Source organism: Akebia trifoliata, chromosome 13, assembly GCF_017979445.1.
Source record: "Akebia trifoliata isolate Shusen 1 chromosome 13, ASM1797944v1, whole genome shotgun sequence".
Taxonomy (NCBI): Eukaryota; Viridiplantae; Streptophyta; class Magnoliopsida; order Ranunculales; family Lardizabalaceae; genus Akebia; species Akebia trifoliata.
This window is the reverse complement of record NC_141387.1, coordinates 2,561,891-2,584,133: the sequence shown is the minus strand read 5'-3', so window position 1 is coordinate 2,584,133 and position 22,243 is coordinate 2,561,891. Positions and strand designations below refer to the sequence as shown.

The 22,243-nt window shown below is 33.3% G+C and overlaps 1 long non-coding RNA gene across 1 annotated transcript; it reads right to left on the bottom strand.

Moving 5' to 3' along the window:
• Positions 1-3,442: 3,442 nt before the first annotated feature.
• On the bottom strand, positions 3,443-22,237 carry LOC147387289 (uncharacterized). The gene is made up of 3 exons (XR_015171142.1): positions 21,723-22,237; positions 4,146-4,357; positions 3,443-4,008 (listed from the first exon to the last, which is right to left on the bottom strand). It is a non-coding gene; the product is annotated as an uncharacterized LOC147387289 (long non-coding RNA).
• Between the last annotated feature and the right edge of the window lie 6 nt (positions 22,238-22,243).

The following is a 22,243-nucleotide window of genomic DNA, read 5'->3' as shown; positions in this document are numbered from 1 at the left end:
ATAGAGAGGAAGAGAGTTAGGATTTCGGGTAAAATGAGGAGAAGAGAGAAGAGAGAAATCTGAAACGAAGGAGAAGAGAAGGTTTTGAGTTAGAGAAATCTGAAATGAAGGAGAAGAGAGAAGAGAGAAGGGTTTTGAGACTGAGTTAGAGAAGAGTTTGAAACGAAGGAGAAGAGGAGATTTTGGGTCGGGGAGGTGTTTAGAATTTGTAAAAGTATTGAGTGAAATTATTAACATGTGTGTTATTGATCCGTGAAATAGATCTACGCCGTTAGATCTATCGCGATCCGACGATCCATATAATTTGTATGGATCTTTGTCCCAGATTTTGTTCACCGATCCCTTCCCTATATATATATAGGGGTCCCGTTCAGCAACAAACATTTTGACAAACATTTTGGCAAAACATTTTTCAAAACATGGGTTAGAGGTTTTGAAATGGGCTGATTTTTGGTGAAGATGATCTCTACGGTGAGGAGATCATCCTCACCAAAAATCAGGTCATTCCAAAATTTCTAGCCCCAGTTTACAAGTTGAAAAATCGTGGTCCGTCCAATTTTTGTAAACCATTTTTGATGGGGTTTGAAGTTTTGGAATGGGCTGATTTTTGTGATGATGATCTCTTTATCGTAGAGATCATCCTCACCAAAAATCAGCCCATTCCAAAACCTCTAACCCATGTTTTGAAAAATGTTTTGCCAAAATGTTTGTTGCTGAACATTTCCCTATATATATATATATATATGGGGACGGTTCAGCAGCCCTAAAGTTTGCCAAGTTTGGTGCCAAACATTTTTCAAAATATGGGTTAAAAGCTTTGGAATGAGCTGATTTTTTGTAAGGATGATCTCTATAATGAGAAGATCATCCTCACCAAAAATCAGCCTATTCCAAAACTTCTAACCCCATCAAAAGTGATTTACAAAAATTGGATGGTCCATGATTCTTCAACTTGTAAACTAGGGTTAGAAGTTTCAAAATGAGCTGATTTTTTGTGAGGATGATCTCTTCACCGTAGAGATCATCCTCACAAAAAATCAGCTTATTCCAAAACTTCTAACCCCATCAAAAGTGATTTACAAAAAATGTTTGGCACAAAACTTGGCAAACTTTAGGGCTGCCGAACTGCTCCCTATATATATATATATTTGTTTTTCGATTTTTTTTTTAATCTGAGTTTTTCGAAGCAACTTAGAGAGCTTTGGTGTTGGATTGCTGAGAGTGGAATCCTTACTTAGCAAGGCTAGTAAGACTGTTTTCCAAATGTAAAATAGTCTGTTTGGGTCTGATTGATCCTTCGAATCAAGGCAATTTATTGCAACATGCTGAAGTGCCTTCTAATTTATTAATTTCTTGGATTTTGTTAACGTGTGCGGCTATATGTTAAGATGCATTAAATACACCTTGCAAATTATATTAGGCATGAAGACAAGCTCCAACATGTATCAGATCTCTTTAACAAAAACCGTGAGCAGAGAAAACACGTCTCTCTTCCAAAAATAGAAAACCCTTGCCGTGATTCGGCAGTGTGACTAAATCAAAGGGGAAATTTTTGAGTTTTGTGCCTACGTCCATGGATTAAGTGGCAGTTCCCCCTTCACCCCCTGAGCTCAGTGTACCCTCCAATAGAATACAAAACATTTACACAATAAGAAGTAGAATTAAGTGTCAAAGCTTTGAAAAGCATACAAGTACTAAGAACAGAGTTATAACCAATGCCTTTGTCTACTTCCAGTTTTACACTAGACCAATAAGTTGCTTCTGTTGAGGTTTCTCTTGGATGATTGTGTATTTGATTCTATGAAACTCGTTGAGGATGGGTCACAAAATTTGATGGGCTATGTATATTTTCTTCTTTTAAGACATGTTCTACACCAGTGATTGTTGGAAGAAAAGAATTACTACAAATCTAAAAATCAGGCAAGCAAGTGAGATGTATTACATACTTGACTCAATCTGTATCCATATCGAGTATGTCAACCACTTCAGTATACCTATTGTTATGGTTTGTGGAGCCTGATAGTACTAGTCAACAAGGAGGTACTATAAATCAAGTCACGTCTTCACACTGGCGAAACCCCCGAAAGAAGATTTTCAAGGGTATTTTCGTAATTTCACTAATATTATGTAAAACCCTAGTTAGGTTTCCTGGGGTATTTATATTTCTTGTTTTGGTGAAAGGGTGTAATTTGTAACTACGAATTTTTCTTCATAGTGGAATCAATGTGATCCGTGGATATACCTCAATCTAGAGTGAACCACGTAAAATCTCTATATTTCTTTGTGTGATTACATCTTGTGTTTGGTTATTTTTTTATTTTAATTTATTTTCTTGTTTCGATTGCACCTGTTTTCTCAACACCTATCCCTACAATCACCACCGTACAAGCGAAACTAACTGAAAGAGAAGCAAAGAAACATATCAATAGCCTAGTTCAGACCGAATCACAAACTTAGCCTTAAATTCTGAAAACAGAAAATTCGTGTTCACGATGCATGAAGGCCATAGTTTTGCATTTGAAGATTAGGACCCACCAGTTGACAGTCTTAAATACTCCTAATACGGCAAAAGACAAAGAAGAACACGAAAGGCACTCCCAAACCTGGGCTGACAGTATATGGTTTTCATGTTGCTAGTTTCTTTACATATCCATCCATCATTGAAAAATTTTAAAAAGCCAAATGTACATGGCAAAAGTGTATGTAAAATAAAAAAGAAACATACTTGTTGAGATCAAGCAAAGTTGTGACACATTAACTAAGTCTAAAATTTTAGCATAACTAAATTGTTGGTTATATATGTATATTAAATGCAAATCTCAATGAATAAAGGATCTTTGATCTCACCAATTTTGGAAACCCAGAGGTGGAATTTTTTAATTCTTACGATTTAATCGTATTATCCTTTTCTGGTTTTAAAAGTTTGAATATTGGGAATACCAGTTCAACAAAATTCATAGGGAACGCAAATGAAAATCAAAGAATAATCGAGGAAAACACAAAATTCAGTGCACCATAACTCAATTTAATTCTTAGAATAGATACAAAAAGCTTCAAACAGCATTTTTTGCTCCCATGAGATGAGCATTTGGTATAGAACCATATCATTACTTCAACATTTGAAGACCAAGACAAAAATAGAAAATTGAGCTAGAAAGCCTCAAAGAATATCTAATGACACATCATAACAGAATCAGTTCAATACTTCTGATAAGAAAATTTAAGTGACTAAAACAAAAAACAAAAAAACCTAACCTTGAAAATCTTCAAAGTTGAAAGACCAAAAAATGCCAGAGTGAAGCATAAATTAAAATTATTACACCAATGCATCAAGTCCATTAGTTATACCCTGAATTAAATCCCACTTAGAAATAAAATATAATTTGTGATAGTAGATACTGTAAAATCAAAGATTTTTTTACAAGTGTTTAGGAAAGAGTTCAATCACTATCATCACTAGCTGGACCTGATTTGTTTGCCATTCTATATATTGTATCGAGCTTGTGAACATATATCATATGGTTTTGTTTAAACGCCATAAGTGAGGAGCCTGCACTATCGTACTCGTGCTATTTGGCATGACATGTTGAAAAAAAAATGCAATCACACAAAAACACAGATTTTACGTGGTTCCCTCAAGATTGAGGTACATCCACGGATCACACCGATTCCACTAAGAAGTGAAAACCGTAGTTACAAGTTACATTTTTTCACCAAAAAGAGAAATATTACCCTAGGAAAACATAATAAGGGTTTTACAGAATATTAGTGCTCAACCGGTGAGCACTGTGTTAAAAGAAGAACAGTACTCCTTGCGGACTAGTACCATTGCGCTCCACAAACAATAACATGACGATGGGTTTGAATACGCATCCTTGCATTTTTCCCTCCTTTCTCCAATGTTATACATTTCTTCCCTTAGGCCTCGGCTACTGTACTGCTGTTGGGAGCTACCGTCACACTTATTACACAATTATTTCTACGGGAAAGTAGGGTCTCAGCATGTTCCTGTCAATAAACGAGCGTTGATCAGTACACAAATTACTTTTTAACTAAAAATCTAGAAATGATCCATTAGGTACTCATGTTCAAATTCTGTATTGTAGCTTAACAAGTGAAACCTGAATACTAAAATTAAAAAGTACCTTTAATTGCATGGATTGAATATGAATCCATTGAGCCACATTTGTACCCATGAGTGACATTCCAACTTCATTTCCACTGCCAACTGCAAAGGTCTTGTTATGTGAAGTAGCACCTTATATGGGTTGCAAGCTTCATGATAGAAGAGTTTATGTCTCAAAGCCTTGCAAATCAAATAAGTTTGCATAGAGTAATAACCAATCCCTGTGCCATACTATGAATTAACATTTAATTAGAGCACCATTTCCACTGCCGAAAACAAAGACACTACGGGATTACTTCCTACCGGATAAATGCAAATCTTTTCCATGTTACTCGAAACAAGAAAAAAACATTTTTGACCAATAAATGCAAAAACAGAGAAACCTATCAGTAGCTTATAATTGACCGATAAATGCAAAAAATAAATGTAGGGGAAAATAGAATAGCAAACAACAAAATTACAGAGAAGTGAAACCAACGAAGAAGTGCAAGTCAAAAACCACAGTGATTTCATAGGTGATCAGTAATCCTTAAAAGTCTTAGCACAAACTACCCACTAATTTTACAAAAATAAAATAAAAAGGACTTGATGTACAATATTAACACCAATAATCATCCAAGTCAAGCAACATGCATCACTAGGGACAGACTAGATTTAATGGGAACTAAGTGAAACTATAAAGCAGATTTTTAAGCCATAGCTCAGCCTGGATTTAAGCGTATGTGCCCAACCCTTCTTTAGTGAAGATAGCAATCCTTGATGACCTGCTGCTTCCTCCTTTTCATCCTCTTCTATTGTAATTATCTCTTTCAATACGCCACAGTTAGATATATAGAGTTTTTGAAGTTGCTGGAGACCTTGTGCTAAGCGAAATGTGAAGAGGTTCTTCAATTCGTGGCAGTTGGTGATGTATAAATCTTCCAAGCTTTGAAAGGTACCAAGAGCTAAACTGCGTTGGCAGATGCTCATTAGATGAGGCAATTGCCTCAGAGAAAGGTACTTTAGCGAATTGAGCAATCCTTGATGATCTGCTTCTTCTTCCTTCTCATCCTCTTCTATTGAAATTATCTCTTTCAATTCACCACATTTAGATATAGAGAGTTTTTGTAATTGCTGGAGACCTTGTGCTAAACGGAATGTGAAGAGGTTTTTCAATCCATGGCAGTCGGTGACGTCTAAATCTTCCAAGCTTTGGAAGGTACCGAGAGCTAAACTGTGTTGGCAGATGCTCGTTAAATGAGGCAAGTACCATAGTTGAAGATTCTTTAGTGAAGGTAGCAAATGATTCTTCATGCATTGTCATACTTTTAGAATTTCAACTTTCAATAATCGAGAGATAAATGAAAGGTCTTTTCGATTCCTTAGAGATTTACAGGGCAGACCTATCTGTTGATATTTTTATTAAAAAAATTCTCTTACTTTATAAGGTTTGTTACTCAACAAACCTTATTTTATGAATCAGACTACCATGAGAAACAATCTTTTTTGGAGCTTGATCGAATTTGTCAAAAATAGAAGGCAACCGAACTCCAAATTTAGAAGTAGAATTCATTAAAGAAAATGAACATTTTTTTCGTTTTTTTTTTTTTCAAACATATAAACAAACAATCACTTGCCTACCAAGATAGGAAAGAGTACCAAAGCCAAAATTAATGATTAAAGTACTAACTAAATGAAAGGAAGCACTAGAGAGAAGAAAGGTATCTGATTCTGGTTTACCTCTCTTTAATTTTTATGAAGGATCAAGTGGAATTATGTGGTGAACGTAGTGTACCTGTTAATTTGCACCAATTGAACAAACTTCATCAGTTTTGATCACTTAAAACATGATAAATAAATCTTAACAGATCGATATAAATGAGATGATATACAATTTAAGAGTTAGAAAATGATTCTTCAGGAATTGTCATACCTTTAAGAGTTTCAACTTTCAATAATTGAGAGATAAACTAGAGGAACAAGAAGTGCAATAGCTCTCACTGGAACAATGAGATCATTCCGAAAAGTATAACAAACTAAAATTATAAATTAAAGCAGGTGAGCTTTCACCAGACCCAAGGCTCTAAAATGTAGTTTGGAAAATTGGAAGAAAAAAAATAATGACTGGAGGGTAACTTTTCAGTTTTCACACATAGAACGTGGAAAATTTTCTTTCCATCAAAGAAAATAGTTCGTAGCCTTCCTTTATGGACTATTTCCATTACTTTTCACACATATAGAACGTGGTGTTCTCGGCTGTGGAGCCCCAGGACCAGCTATAGGTAGCGTACATACAACGTTACTTTTAACTTTCCAGACTTGCTGTCATTTGTGGAATGTGCTACCAGTAATAATTGTACGTAGGATTTAACTATTTGCATTTTTTTTATATTTTATTTTTTATTTTTTCTTCTCGTTCTCACTTCTCATCCACTTTAACGTAATCTTCTAAATTACTCGGCTCACCCACTTATAAGAATTTTTTTTTTTTTTTTTTTTTTTTCGATGTACTAACTTTTTCTTTAGTAGAAAACTAATGATAATTTATAATGCAACTCGATAAGATCCTATCGAATCCACTTGAATGGCCTCAGTAGAAACCTAAGATTGAAAAATTGTAAAAAACTATCAAATCTTTTTAGGTGGATTCGGTAGATTCCTAACGAATCTATGCTGGTGAATTCAATATTGAGCTACTGAGTTAAGTTTCATGTGATTTTTATTTTTGATACAAGATTTTCGAGCAACCCCAGATTAGGAGTTGAGGTTTTCACGATTATTTATAACCTACTTTGCAAGCAAACCCAAAGAGGATTTTAGCAATTTTATTTTCTATAAAAAAAAATTAAAAAATAAAAGAAGATTTAGAAGAAAATTCATGAAAAATGAGAAAGATGGTTTATTGCCTTCTTGTAATCCAAACTCTTAAGAGTAAATAAGTTGAGAAGACAAATTGAGTACAAACCCTAATAATTTGTCTTATGCCATTTTGTCCAAAATTACCTTTATTTTGGGGAGAAAAAATCAAAATTGACGAGCAAAGTTGACTTGATTCGATGAATTTTAAAATTACATGATTAATAAAATTGTAGAAGAGTTTTCTTTCCCAAGATTTTATATATATAAGAGTAAATTTATCCTTATTAATTTAATAAGATTTCAAATCTTTAGAAAAAGTTATTTTTCACTATTAAATTTTAATTTTAATTTTAAAACTAGGAATTCAGTAGTCCTCCTTTTTCAAAACCTTGGATCAATCCCCATTTTTTTTTGGAACCGAGATTTGAAATCTAGAGAGCTATGTTTTTGGATTGCCAACTTGGTAGTTGAGTTGTACATTCAACATTTCTTAGTAAGATTTGAAGTTTTTCCAAGTTAGTAAGGAATGTATTTCTCTATATAAAAATATGAGAGATTTACTTGACCCATCTGATTCGATTTTATTACAAAAACTCAATTAACTTATGAATCATGCTAGCATGACTAACTAAGATTTGGATCGTTGGGCTCACATGACTTGTCAAATTGGCAATTAAATACCACAACCTTCTATAATTCATGGAAAAACTCATATTCAAAAGCACAAAAATTCAAAAGAAAAAAAAAATCTCTTTTTAAGCTTGATTGAAGGTGCTAAAAATGATGGCTACCAAAGTCCCAAATTTAATAATAAAATTCAACAATGAAAATTAACCTTATTTTTTCAAATTACTTTTCAAAGTTGTAGGAGTTTTGTCCTTTATAACTAGCATAAGATCATGTGTTTTGCATACGACAAATTGATGTGGTTAGGATCCACTTTAAAGTACAATAAGTAATAAGCTAACTCCATCAATTTGAGTTCTCAACTCCAAGATTTGGTGGGTAACAAACTAAATGAAGTTAGGATCCCTTGGATTTGTTAGAACTCCACTAGAATTTTTTTAATAAAAATGTTGGATAAATCTCTCCAAAAATATTGTGTGTGTGTGTGTGTAATATATATATATATATATATATTTTCTTTTTTTTTTTTTTTTTTTTTTTTTTTGGGGGGGGGGGGGAACCACAACATCTACATGTAGTTTACCTGTACAATTGTGAAATAAATTTTTACTTAATTTATCACACAATTTTAGAAGTCGTGCTGGAATGACCTCAAGATTGAATCTCATATCGCACACCCTGATGTGAAAGTGTATAGGAACCATACATGTTTTTTAACTCAAATCTTGATGAAAAGTATCTATGATTCCTATACACTTTTACGTCAGAGTGTGTGATGTGAGGTTCAATTTTGAAGTCACTTTAGAATTATTCATTATATATATATATATATATATATATATATATATATATATATATATATATTGTAGGGGTTGTAGACATCCCAATTTGAATGGGCCTTGCTTGAAAAATGCTCAAAAAAACATATTTGTCAAAAAAATCATCAACAGATTTAAAAGTCCAAATCTCCAAAATTCAATATTTTTAGTCAAATCAAAAGTCGTAAAACTTCTAAATAGTCCTATGAACCCACAATAAGGTTTACTTAATTTTTAAAACCCACCATCATTTCTAACCTAACATCAAGCCCAAGCCCTTATCAAATCCAACCTCTTTCCAAGTACATTCACTCTAAAATCCAATTTCACTCAAATCCAAATCTAATACTCAAATACATAAATCTCAAGCCCAAAGACATTTTCCCAACACATTCTTTAAATACTTAAATTACTCCACCACCCTATCTACCCTACTTTATCATCTTAGTCCCAACACATTCCTTAAATCATTCCATCACCTTATCCTACTTTACATCTAACCTTCTTTTCATATGTCATTTTCATTCAAATTCAAACCCAATACCCAAGCTTGATACCCAAGTCCAATATTCAAATCCATAAATCTCAAGCCGAAAGACATTTTCACAACACATTCTTTAAATCACTCATTAAAGTACCCCACCACTTTTTCCTACCATACTCTGTCATATCATATTCCCAACATATTCCTTAAATCACTCCACCAACTTATTTACCTATACTCTATCATACCATACTCCCAACACATTCCTTAAATCACTACACCACCACTATCCTACTCTATACCTAACCTACCTTCCATATGTCATTCTCATAACCAATTTTATAAAATCCTAAGACAAATTCTTTTTTACCCTCATACAATTGAAAATTTTAAAAGAAAAATAAAATGTCATTTCCATTTATTTTTAGGTTTGGATCTTTTTACACATAAAAATCACCCCCCAACACTATATAATCTCTCTTTTCTCACAAATTCAAAACGTGTTCTCAACCCCCTTCAAAAGTAAAAACTCTCTTCAATCTCAGTCAACTCTCTCTATCTTCTTTTTTTCAAAATCTAACACAAATATATCATCAAGAACAAGTCTAAGCTTCAAGGTAGGTATAGGAAATAATTTTCCCATCTCCCTTTTCCATCTCATTCTCCTAATCTCCTCCTTTTACTTCTTTATTTTCAATTTTTTTTTAGGTTTTCCTTCATAAAAATGTAAATGCTTGTGATTTAGTCATCATGGGGTCTTTTTTTTTTAATAAACATAGGCCCTAAATCAAAATTCTTTTAAATTTAAGGGTCAAATATTTCATCTTCAACAATTTTGTTTAGATTTTAAAAAAATGACCAATTCATAGATTACTATCCAACGTGGAAGAAATGAGATGCCTAATATATTCTATATTTTCTAAATGGACCCCCTACCTAGATCTTAGATATGTTAGTGTCAAATCTATAAGAGAGCCACTAAAATCAATTTTTCGAAATAAAATCAATTCAAATGCCCATTTACACCCTATTCTAAAAAAGAATAGTGACGATTCTAAATTCAAGTAGAAGTTGAGTTTTCAATGAAAAATCTATGTCTATAGGGAGTCACACCCCATATACGCATAATTCAACAGCCATTGTTTGTGGGATAATGCTGAAGTAACATTAAAGTGTACATCATGAGGGGACATTTGTGATGTGAATGTGTGCCAAAACCATAAATGTTTTCATCGAGATCTCACTCGTATCTTGATGAAAGCATCTATGGTTCTGACATACATCCACGTCAGAAAATGTCCCCTAAATGTACACTACAATGTTACTCCAATACAATTCTTATTTGTAAAGTGGGTTATGTATATAAAACAAAAGCATTTTATCAAATTTTTGTGGGGGCCATTTCCTCACCTTGTATGTATGTAATTCCATCCCTACCAAGGCAGACCTTAAGAATTTCACTTGTTGGGGTTGAAAAATTGAGGTGCCCCTTTGAAATTGAACTTAATTGATGTAATGGATCATAAAAATGATATGAGTCTTAGACACTGCATTCAAAGTTGAGTTGACATGAAGATATGTATAGAATTGTTGATGCTTTTTACTTGTATCTCGAGGAAAACATTTATGATTCCATACACACCTCCACGTTAGCTCAATGTCGAATCCCGTATCTTGTGGAGTCTTTATCTTGTCGGCCTTAACCCCTCTTAACATTCAAAATAACAACAACAATAATAATAATCATCTGCCAATTTTTTTAAAACCGTCAGTTAGTGCACAAGTTTCTACTAAAAATCTACAAATGCTTGCCAAAGTACACACAAGAGGATTTTTTGCCCCTCCTTCTTTGTCTGGCACATCAAGGAAAGAAGGGTAGTTTTGTAATTAACAATGGTAGTTTTGTAAATTATGGATGTCATTCAATATACACTGGTTCATGTGATTGGGGTATTCCGAGATTTCTATGAGCTCTACGAGAAAAAAAAAAAATCGTACACATATACAACTTTTAATTAAAATAAAACTACAAATATCTCATAAGGTACACATAGAGTCATAGTCACTTTTCCCCAATATAGCTTACCAAGTGAAATCTGAATACCATAAATTAAAGCAAAATGTTAAAATGACTTCCTACGATTTCACCACTACGATGACGTGGATGTGTGCACACAGTCATAATTTCCTTAAGATACGAGTGAAAAGCATCTATAGTTCTATGCATACCATGATGTCAGCTTAGTGTCAAACGTAGTGTCTTAGAAAATCACTTTAGAAAATGTGAAAAGGCAAAACAACGAAAATGGGAAATTGCACACAAAAGAAAAGGATTTATGTCGATTGACAGTGTGCCTACATCTATCAGATAAAAAATACAATCAATGTCTTCTTTTGAGTTTTACAACTGTAGAGATCTCTTTAGTAAAAAAAAACGAGCAGAGAAATTAAACGTGCCTCTTCTAAAAATAGAAAACCCTTAACGTGAATTTTACTTTAGATTATGATTTCCTCTTAGTAATATAAAATATAAATGACACTTGCTTACGACATTGTTGCTGAGTTTTCACCAAAATGAACCTGTTTACACAAGAGACCACAGTCCATCAATTTTAATCATTTAAAACATGAAAAATAAATTTTAAAAGATTGATATAAAAGATGATATATAATCCAATAGTCAGAAAATGGTTCTTTGTGCATTGTCATACCTTTAGAGTTTCAAATTTCAATAATTGAGAGGTAAACCAGAGGAAGAAAAAGTGCACAAGCTCTCACTTGAACAATGAACAATCTTTTCGATTCATTGGGAAAAAGTATTATAAACTGAGAGAGAGATTAACAGGGCTGACCAATATGTTTCTATTTTATTAAAAAAACGAAACACCCTTACTTTATTAAGTTTGTTACTCAATAAACTTCATTTTATGAATCAGGCTAGCATGCCTACCTTAGTAAGATTTCAAATCTTACCAAGGATCATTGAGCCTACATGTATCATCCAATGGGCAACACTACAACCTTTCTAGATTTCATGAAAAAACTCAGATTAATGTATCCAGATTAAAAATAAAAAAAATCTTTTTTGAGTTTGATTGGTTGTTGAAAATAGATGACTACCAAACCCCCGAATTTAAAAATAGAATTAAATGGTGAAGATGAATAAAAAAAATTCAAAATTCTTAAAATTTTGTCATTTTTATAGGATCACTCCATGGAATGCTAGTAACATATTTATAGCATCGATTTGAATTTTATGACACGGATCCCCACTCCAATATTTGATGGGTTACAAACTTTATAAAGTAAAGTTCCTTTGAAATTTTCACAATAATAAGGGAGTTTTTGTAATAAAAATGTTGATAAATCTATCGAAAATAAAATTATAATTAATATGAAGCAGGTGAGTATTCATCGGACCAACATGTCTAAAATGTGAAAAACTGGAGAATTTTTTTCTTTCAAGGATATAAGTTTTCAGTTTTCACATATATTTCTATTACACAAAAGAAAATAGAAAGATTTATCTGACAAACCTAATTGTTATGTTTTTATTTTAAAAAACTCTTTTGGAGTTCTGACAACCTCCAAGAGAACCTTATTTTATGCAATTTGTTCCCCATCAAACCTCATCTTATCATGTTTGTATCCGTATCAAACTTTAGAACAAGATCCATGTTATAAATTTTAAATTTATGGAGTTAATTTGTTGCTTAATATATCTTGTAGTGAATTCTATTCGCATCAATTTGGGATATTTTGTGTCACAAAGAACATGTTATCATACCACAGATTTACAAAGGATAAAATTATAATAATTTTTAAAAAAATCGAAAAAAATAATTAATTTTTATCGTTGAATTTGATTTTGAGAGTCCAGTAGTTATTTATTTTTAAAATCTACCACTAAACTTTAAAAGATATTATTTTTTAAGCGATCTTCATGATTATTTTCGTTACTTTTCGGTTGTCACTGACAGATCGTGATGTTGTCAGCATTGCAACCCATAGATATGTACGTCTATGAAATATAATGATTCCACTATGAAGAGAAAATTCACAGTTACAAATTATATTTTTTTCACAAAAAAAAGAAATATTATCCTAAGAAAGCATAATTACGATTTACAAAATACTAATGCTCGACCAATACCATTTGGCTCCACAAACAATAACATGATTTCTTTCCTTAGACCTCGGACTAACATACCCAATATCACCATCTACTGATGTATAGAAATTACTAGATAAGGATGTACAAATCTAGGAAGGAATGGTGTTGTTCCCTCGGCTATTGTACTAAGGTTAGGAGCTAATTGTTATTCCTTTTTATTATGACACTATATTTTATCTTTTTTAAAGAAGCAACTAAACAGTACCCAATGAAAACTAAATTAATATAAAATTCAAACCTTTAATATAGCTATTTGAAGAGGTAGATTACCCTTGAAAGAAGAATTGCAACTATTAAAAGGTATAACACTTACATAATAATCAACAATCTAAATCTAAAAGTGCGACAAGCGAATCATAGGCATTACAAATCCCATCTCAAGGACGTCGACTGCATCATGATACCAATCCCAAGGGACCACCACACACAAAAATCTAGCTAAAGAAAAATAGACGTTCATATAAATAGTTTATAATTGACCATTAAATTCAAAAATATATATATATATGCAGGGGAACATAGAATGGCGAAGAACGAAATTACAAAGAACTCATTCAAGGGTGGAACCAACGAACAACTGCGAGTAAAAAAACCACAATAATTTGATAGGTAATCTATAACCCTTAAAACTCTAACCTTGGTCTTTTATCTTAACCTTAATTTGTTGTTTGTTGAACACAAACTACTCAGTAATCTAAAAAAGAAAAAAAAAAGGACTTCGTATGGTTGATATACGTTATTAACACCGACAATTATGCAAGCATGCAACATAAAGTAGGTTGTTAGATAAATAAACCATTAACTATAAACAAAAGCACACAAAAGGAACTGCAAAACTTCAGATGACAGTCTATGGTTTCATGCATTAGCTTTTTCGCATGTCTCTAGCATTCAACAAATTAGACAACCAAATAACCCAGAAAAATAAATAGCATAGTCCATGGAAAATTATTAAGATCCCAAAACTAAGGGCATGCTTGATTGCAAGGAAATTTAAAAAAAAAAATCATTTGCCCCACAAATATTATATATGTCGTTACGCACAACTGTAAAGCCTTTATCCCCAAAATATATGGATAATTTTGAATTTTCTTGTTGAGACAAGTAAACTGGTGATAAATTAAGTAAATCTAAAATTTTAGTACAATCAAATTGTTGGTTATGTAAATTAGCAGAGAATACTGACTGAATAATGGGTCTAAATATATATGACAAGTGTCCCCCACCGTACAATTGAAGGGTGCATGGATTATTTTGGTAGTCCTCACACCGTCCTAAATTACAGCTAACCAATGAATTACTAGGAACTTAGACAAGGGCAGAGGGAAGTTGCAAGTAACTCTCAATCAGATTGTCAAAAAAAAAAAAACAAAAAAAATATATATATATATTTAAGAAATTTCAATGAATTTAAGCTGTGATTCTCCTAGTTCAAATATCAAAATTAAAAGTAGGAACCAAAAGAGGATGTTAAGTGGGTCTGACCTTTTATTTACTCGAACTAAAGGTAAGAAGAGGCATGACTTGTGATAAATTTGGGGGTCCAATTCAAAACCAATTGGCAATGATTAGAGAGGCCCAGGAGCTTATAAGGATAGAGACAAGGCAATTAGTTCCGATGCGGAACTACACTCAACACATCATCGCACATGTGGGTCGGACTAGACCAAAGCACGTGGAGATATGAATCGGGTGACATGGAGGAGAGAAAGGCCCGCTCTGATACCATGATAAATTTGGAGGTCCAACTCAAAACCAACTAGCAATGTGTGGAGAGGCCTAGGAGCTTATAAGGACAAGGCAATGAGTTCCGATGTGGGACTGTACTCAACAACTTTAGGTTTCAATCTTCTTCATTTCTTGATCTTAGCTTTTCAAGGTCTCAAGGTTAAGTTAAGATCATTGTTTATAATCATAACTTATGAAAGCGTTTTGACATCGTTTACCCCTCCAAAAGCACAGTCAAAGTTAGACTTTCCATTTATAGAATCTTTGACTGCCTTGTGACATAAGAGAGTTTTAACTTATTTAGGATTCTTAATCCAATTAATAAATAATTAAAACTTTACTCTTTTTAGATTTACTATAAATAATATTACTATTTATTGTAAGTATGTCAATTATAATAAAACTATATTTTTGTTCTTTCTTCTTTTATAAATACCATTGTAATTCCGTTTAGAGATGAGAAAAAAGTAACAAAGCAATTTCGTTTGGATTAAAACAAACAGTTGTCTAATCCCATGAGGAACTTAAAAAAGATAGAAAAAATTTCATGACATGTTTATGGAACACAATGATGCACCAAATATTACTGAACTAAGACAGAGAATGAGATGGCGGGTGAAGTAAAAATAAAATTATTGCTTTCACCTACGGTTTTAGTGGGTGAAAGCAATAAAATTGGTGAGATGAGAAAAATAGTGGGTGCACATAGCATACCTCTTCTAGGTAATATCATATCCTATCGTATGAGTAGGACTTTGAATTACGGGTGTCAATGTGCGTCCATTTAACCTAAAACAAACCAAAACTGGAATCAAGACGGTTGTGGGATCCTGTTTTATTGGAATTAATTAGCATCAAATATTTTAAAATCAATCCATCTAGAATCATAATCCATAGGAACCAATAAATATCGCAAACTAATAATCGATCCACTGAGAGCCCTATTGGCCTACTCTGAATCTATATATCATGGAGGATTTAAATTGTAGCGAAGATGGGACAAAAATCACAAACAATGAAAGGAATAAGAACACAAACAAAATTTGCTGATGAGGTTTGTCGTGAATTTGCAGATTGCATCCTCGGGCTCAAGATGTGGCATCTACTAAATATGGTACTAGTTACAAATCTCCCTCTCCACCATTCTTTTCTATTTCGAGTACTTCTCTCCTTTACAATTTCTGCTCCCCCTTGAATATACAGAAAAACTTTCCCTAGAAAAATGAAATTAAAATTTGGAACTCCCCAAATCTGGAGTTATTCCCATATTACAATACTAAGAATACCTTGGGTTTCCCTTTCTAATAAGATAGATCCAAATCACGCCACGTGGTCGAATCAATAAGGTAGGGATTGAAATAACCTAACTCCTCTGGTGATTAGGGACTATACAAACCTGACTCACCTAGTGATCAAGGAGTAAAATAACCCAACTCCCCAAGTAATCAAGGAATAATATAATAACTTGATTCACTCGGCTAAATTCCCCTGGGTAAGGTTTTCAATCTAAACCTACCCCCAAATCCGAAATCAGGGTAATGTGGCTTTAGCTTCTCTTTAATTTTTGGGGATTTCGATTTGTTTTAATAACTCGAGACTCCTATATTCTTTTTATGCAACGATACAAAACAAATACACTATATTTTTCTTTGAAAATATTCTTGTGAAACACAATTGAAGTGTTATAAGTGATCCCGGCTTGATGAATAAGATATCCGTGTTTATCACTCAGAATTGTTAACTTGTCAATCTGTTGTTCTAAACATGTCTTGATCTCGATACTGACAAATAGGTGCTTTTCTCATTTTGCGCAAATAAGTCCCCATGCAGGATTGGACTTCTATTCGGGCAAATTTTGTGATTTTCAAGTCAAAATATTAGTTTCGGGTCTTAAGTATCGGAACTTCTCAATCATCCTACTTGAATTTTAACTTATAGGGTTGACATCACCCTAGGATGATTTCTACATGAGTGAGGACTTTGAATTGAGTTGGAAACGACTTCAAATACTAATTTGGCGTGACTTTGGGTCTACTAATAGAACCTTCTGGAACATGATGGTCCTACCAATTGGATGTTCCAAGTAATTACTCATCAAGAATCAATCAAATAGTCCTTGGTTAATGGGATCAATCTAATGGTTCACGTTAACTGATCATCTTGGATGGCTTTGCATGGACCAAATTAGTCAATTTCTTGACGGTCAATTGAATGGCCAAAAACATAATATGTGATCCTATTCATAATTTGATAAGCTTGTTTTTAATGAGTTCAATAACTAGGTGCTGTCAAGATCTGAACCTAGGCCTCTAGTACCATCACCTAAAGGCTTACCAACTAAGCTAGCTGGCACCTGCAAATTTTCAGTGTGACATCATGGAGAAAAAATAGGGTAAATCGCCATTTTGTGATTTAAATACAGAGAAATTTCAATTCTGACTCACTGTTAATTTTAATTCCCAAAATATGAATAACGAGATTGCAGGGATTTTAAAGTTATGATCTCACTGGTAAAAAGTAGCTAAATCATTGACTTTTAGCTAGATTTTCACTTTTATAAATCAACAAGATTGTCATTTCAGAGTAAAAAAAGCAACCCTAACAAGTCAGAAAATACTCCGAATAAGGGACTAGCCAATTAGTTTAGCAACAAATTGGCAAATTAATCAATGATTTATTGATAGATCGCAAAATATGGTAAATATTTTACCCTTTGAAACAATGAAAACATAATTTAACTGTTCAACGAGATTGAGGATTGAACAGGACCCATCATTCATTCATTCTCTCAATTTTTTGCTTTAAATCCATCACAAACCATTCAAACATCAACAATGACATAAGTGTCTACAAATCATAATGAGATAACGTACAAACATCATAGTGGATTGGTTCTCTATTTCATTCAAATAATCACAATCTACTTATACAAGACATAAGCATCAAGTATTTTTTTCCCAATATCTCCTCAATCTTCTGAATAACCCCATTCATGCCTCGGGGTGGATCTTTAATGATCAATTCATCAACAAATGTCCGGAAAATAATCCGTCTCTGGTTATCATCCTCAAGTTTCAATGCGAAATCATCATCGGGTAAATTCTCCAAAGAGATAAAAATGGGAAAAAATCATTTTAATTACTTTGGACCTTGAATATTGTGAGGTATGAGAGTTGTTACCCATGTAACAACTTGCAAGGCCTCTTTGTCTCTATCAGTGAAAATGCATTTACGTCTAACCTTCTTGGCATCATAGTCCACAACTTGCAAAATAAGATAAAAGAAAAATTACCTAAACATACTCAAATATTTCATTAATAAAAAGTATAAGGTGGCTTAAGTAAATTTAAGGAAAAGTTGGGGTGCCGATGGTATTTCTCTGGAAAAAAAATGTTTTTAGAGATCTTGGCCGGCTATCTATATCTACTTCAAAATACAAACCACAAATTAATGCATAACTTGAGAGGAACATGACCGACTGCTTGTGACAAAAATGTTTCCTTTACCTCCACATTAGTACTGTATATATATACATACAACAATGGCATTTAAGAATATTATTCCAAGAATGATATATTCTGTTGTTTTGAGAGATTTGAGGTCCATATCTTTTCTTTTTATGGGTAAACTAGACATGAACCCATAACATCAAACTTGAAGTTGCAATATGTCAACTAACTAAGCTATGGATCTAAGCCCTTGGAGGTCCATAACAAAGGATTGAAATTACCTCGAGGATAATAAATAGTAGTGTTAACAAATTTCTCATCACATAATTATTGAGTATCATACACATGAAAGGTCAGACCAATGGAAGATAAAAGAGGATTGGAAATAAAACTTAAAAAAGAAAAAGTAAAAAAAAAACTTCTCCACACAAAATCCTCCTTGGGCTAAGCCCAATGCATGACTGAATTGGCCAAGCACTGCCCAGAAGATTGACTGGGTTCAAGCTTGAATTTCCTAAAATTGATAATAATCTATTTTGCCCAAATGAGCAACAGGAAAGACGGGCACCAATCCTAGTCAAATCAAATTCTCAGTTTTCAATGTCACCAATTGCCACAAAATTTTTTTAAAAATATCTTCAAGATTTTTCCATGAAACAGGGATATCTTGAGACTCTCATATGCCATTTCCTTGTAGATACATAGTTCGAAAGTTATGAGGTGTCCAGGTGACTTTTGCGTTGAGCCAAAAGAAGTCTCACGTAGATCAAGGACAAGAAGTTTTTTCAAACTTTCAAAGAAATTATCTGGATTTACTTTTAGATTTGAATTCCCTCTTAGTAATAAGGTTAGGAGTAGTGGACACTCCAATTGACTAGGGAGCCCAATAATGCCACTATACATGACTGACACCCACCTACAACGTTAGGTTGCAATTTTCTTGAGTTTTTATCAAAATGACCTTGATTATAATTTTTAAATATAAAAGTTAGGGCATGGCCACTCAAATTTTGGTGTAAACCCACTTCTACTCTGCCTTCTCCCACTATCACAGTAAAGGAACAAAACAGGAAGACAACATCAAATATTCTTCCATTGTTATGTTGTAATCCAAACATTGGTTAGTTATCAAAACTACAAAAATATCTTTCTAGTATGCAATCTTCATAGACCCTTTAATTAATATTTTAAATTATCAATAGGCTCTTACAATACATCGTGTGTTTACACATGCCACCAGCCACCTTCTAGTACAAGATCGGCTCTTCTTGTAGAAGAGAAATTAATTTGCCTGAACTCTTACGATTTCAATCATACCAGTTCAACAGTTTCTTTTGGTTTTTCCCTCTGTACTGTTGACAAAAAGTTAAAGAAGTTTCATAGGGAACCCAGATGAAGAAATCAAAGAATGATCATATAGACATGTTGAAAAAAAACATAGAAACAATGGAGAACGAGAAGAAAAAAAAAACAAGTAGCAATCACACAGATTCCACTATGAATAGAAAACTTGCAGTTATAAATTACACCCTTTCACTAAAAGAAAAATATTACCCTAAGAATACATAGTAAGGGTTTTACAGAATATTAGTGCAACTTGTGAACACCATGTTAAAAGACGAACAGTATTCCTTGCTGACTAGTACAATAACATGACGATGGGTTTGAATATGCTTCCTTGCATTTTTCCCTCCTTTCTCCAATGTTATACATTTCTTCCCTAAGGCCTCGGACTCATGTACCAAGCAATCACCATCGTTCATTTTGTAACCTGTTGTACTCTTCTACTGATGTATAGAAATTGATGCATGAAGATGTACAAACCAGAGGAGTGCAGTTGCTCCCTCAACTACTGTACTGCGGTTGGGCGCTACTGTCACACTTATTACACACAATTGTTTCTATGATGTTGTCGCAACTTATTTCTACGGGAAGGTAGGGTTTCAACATGTTCCTGTCAATAAACAAGTGTTGATCGGTACACAAATTAGTTTTCAAGTAAAAATCTAGAAATGATCTGTTAGGTACTCATGTTCAAATTCTGTAATGTAGCTTACCAAGTGAAACCTGAATACTAAAATTAAAAAGTACCTTTAATAGCATGGATTGAATGTGAATCCATTGATCCAAGGCTGTGTCAAACATTTGTACCCATGAGAGACATTCAACTTCATTTCCACAGCCAAGTGATGCTCTTGTTATGTAAAGTAGCACCTTATATGGATTGCAAGCTTCATGATAGAAGAGTATATGTTTCAAAGCCTTGCAAAGCAAATAAGTTTACATAGAGTAATAACCAATCCCTGAGCCATACTATGAATTACCATTTAATTAGATCACCATATCCACTGCCGAAAACAAAGACACTACGGGAATACTTCCTATCCGGATAAATGCAAATCTTTTCCATGTTACTCGAAATGAGAAAAAACATTTTTGACCGAAGAATGCAAAAACAGAGAAACCTATCAGTAGCTTATTATAATTGACAGATAAAAGCAAAAAAATAAATGCAGGGGAAAATAGAATGGCGAACAACAAAATTACAATGAAATGAAACCAACGAAGAAGTGCGAGTAAAAAAACCACAGTGATTTCATAGGTGATCAGTAATCCTTAAAACTCTTAACACAAACTACCCACTAATTTTACATAAATAAAATAAAAAGGACTTGATGTACAATATTAGCACCAATAATAATCCAAGGCAAGCAACATACATTACTAGGGACAGACTAGATTTAATGGGAACTAAGTGAAACCATAAAGCAGATTTTAAGCTGTAGCTCAGCCTGGATTTAAGCGTATGTGCCCAACCATTCTTAGCAATGAAAGCCCTCCCTTTGGTTTTTCCAACTGGGATGGGATGACAGTCTATGGTTTCACGTGTCAGCTTCTTCACATTTGCATTTATCATTGAAAAAATTAGAAAAGGAAAACAACCCAGGAAAAAAAAATAGCATACTTCATGAAAAATAATTAAGATTCCAAAAATAAGGGCATGCTTGATTACAAGGAAAATTTAAGAAAAATCATTTACCCGACAAATCTTATATTTGTTGTTATACTCATCATTACAAAGCCTTTATTCCCAAATATATGGATAGTTTTGAATTTTCTTGTTGGGATCAAGCAAAGTGTTGATAAAGTAAGTAAATCTAAAATTTTAGAATAATTAAATTGTTGGTTATGTAAATTATCAGAGAATCTCAATTGTGGTGAGGACAGAGGAATGGGTCTAAATATATGAGGGAAGTGTCCCCCATCCTACAATTGAAGGGTGTAGAGATCATAAATTCATTGTAGTCGATGAATTAAATGGAACTCCAGCCCTCTCTACTAAGGACCCAACCTGTATAACCTCTAAATCAGATTGTCAAAATTTCTAAGAAATTTCATTAAATTTAAAATTTGATTCTCCTAGTTCAAATATCAAAACCAAAAGGAAGTATCAAAAGAGGATGGTGGGTGATCGGACCTTTTCTTTACTCGAACTAAAGGCAAGAAGAAGCATGACTTGAGGCTTCAATCTTCTTTATCTCCCAAGATTAGCTTTTCAAAGTGTCAAGGTTAAGTCCAATCTCCAGTCTCCAATTCATCGTTTTCAATGGTTGACACCACCGGTGTTTGCTCTAATTGGTCTAAATATGCTTCGGTGCAGTTCTCAGGGCTTCCAGATCCTCAATAGAAGCAACATCTCCTGGCTGGTTAAGGTCGTAAACATTTTCTGATTCTGATATAATATCATGGTTTAATACTAGACTCAACCAGTTGCACGTAGGAATTTCCGAGAGGGCGGTGCCTGCAACCTTGGGATTAGTCACACCCGAAGGGTAGGGATACCTCTTCAATCCTAATTATGAAAACCATGTAAAATCTACTGAGATCTCCACAGGGTAGGACACACCTTGAGGTTCGAGAGGAAGCCTCTTTAAATTAGGACATTGTGTCACTGTAACTGATTTTAAAGAACAATAGAGAAGTAAACCACCTTGGCAG